At 43.6% G+C, this 1,661-nt stretch overlaps 1 protein-coding gene across 13 annotated transcripts in view; it reads left to right on the top strand.

Moving 5' to 3' along the window:
• The window catches only part of USP28 (ubiquitin specific peptidase 28), a 44,330-nt gene that overhangs the window by 20,566 nt on the left and 22,103 nt on the right, over positions 1–1,661 (top strand). The window lies entirely within an intron of this gene.

Genomic DNA, 1,661 nt, shown 5'->3' with positions numbered 1-1,661 from the left:
TTCTGGTGGAGTTGATTGGGTTTTCCATGTAGAGTATCATGTCATCTGCGAAAAGGGAATGTTTCACTTCTTCTTTGCCAATTCTGATGCCTTTTATTTCCTTTTGTTGTCTGATTGCTGATGCTAGGACTTCCAGGAATTGCTTTCTTGATGTATTGCAGGAGAAGGGAACATTAACTAAGCATGTTGTATTTTGGAATTACCTGGAGGTCTTGATAATATGCAAATTTGGATTAATGGGATTCATTGGCTCTAGGGTGGGGCCCAAGAGTTTGCATTGCTGAGAAGCTCCCCCAGGGATGCTAATGATGATTTTGATCTGGGGACCACAGTTTGAGTAGCTAGACTTCAGGTGAAAGCCTGCTAATTCTCGGGCGAAGAATAGTCTGTGGACTCGCCACAGTGTATTTCTTTCTAATCCAACTATTATTTGTATTCCTGGAAGAAAACATCCTGGACAGACATTATAGGATTTTAATCTTTTTAAGGTCTAGTTTATTGACGTGTGGTTTATATGCAAAACAGTCTTACCATTCTCAGGTGTGCAGCCAGTGAGTTTTCGGAGGGTAATACAGTCAAGCGCGGTCTGGCATGCTTCCGTCCCCCAAAAGGTCTCCTCGTGCCCTTTCCCCATCCCCAGGCCTTAGCAACCACTTAACCTGTTTTCTGGCCCGACGGTGTTGTCCTTTCTAGGATGTCACATTAATGACCTTGGTGTTCAGTGTGTTCCCGATTGTGGCTGTCTTCTTACTCTCAGGATTATGTTTTGGGGATTCATCCATCCTGAGTAGTATTCACGGTAAGGAGTAGTCCAGTATTTTTTCCATTTACCAGTTGACGGATGTTTCAGATGTACCCAGTTTTTTTAGGCTATTATGAATAAAGCTGTTAGGAACATTTTCCTAAATTGTGGTTTTTAGTGCTTCTGGGTAAAGCAACTAGGAGTGAGATTGTAGGAAAAGTATATGTTGAAATGTGTAAGAAATGCCCCACTGTCTGGTAAAGTGGCTGTATAGTTGTGCATTCCTACCAGCGTATATGAGAATCACATTTTCTCCAAATCCTCACCCGTAGTTAGAATTGTCTGCCTTTTAAATATTAGCCAATCTAGTGGGTCCGTAGGAATGTCTTATTTTTCTTTTGGCACGTGTTTCCCTGATAACTAGCCACGTTGAGTTTCTTTTCACATGCTTAATTAAGGTCAGGTGTGTGTTTTCTCTGGTGAAGGGTCTTTTCCAAATCTTTCGTTTACTGTTTAATTGCATTGGCTGTGCTCCTACTGAGCGGTAGGAGCGAGTTCTTCATGTGTTCTGGGTACAGGTCCACGTATTTCTTATCTGTGCTGTCTCTTTCATTTTTTTTAATAGTTTATTGTCAAATTGGTTTCCATATAACACCCAGCGCTTCTCCCCACAAGTGCCCCCCTCCATGACCATCACCCCCTCCCCCTCTCCCCCTCCCTCTTCAGTCCATGGTTCGTTTTCAGTATTCAGTAGTTTCCCTTGATCTGTGTCCCTCTCTCTCCCCCGCTCTCTTTCCCCCTTCCTCTCCCCACGGTCCCCTGCCAGGTCTCTCCTGTTAGACCTATGAGTGCAAACATATGGTATCTATCCTTCTCTGCCTGACTTATTTCGCTTAGCATGACACCCTCGAGGTCCATC

The sequence above is a fragment of the Suricata suricatta genome, chromosome 11, assembly GCF_006229205.1.
Source record: "Suricata suricatta isolate VVHF042 chromosome 11, meerkat_22Aug2017_6uvM2_HiC, whole genome shotgun sequence".
NCBI classification, from domain to species: Eukaryota; Metazoa; Chordata; class Mammalia; order Carnivora; family Herpestidae; genus Suricata; species Suricata suricatta.
The sequence above is the reverse complement of the archived record's forward strand: the minus strand, read 5'-3'. Positions and strand labels throughout refer to the sequence as shown.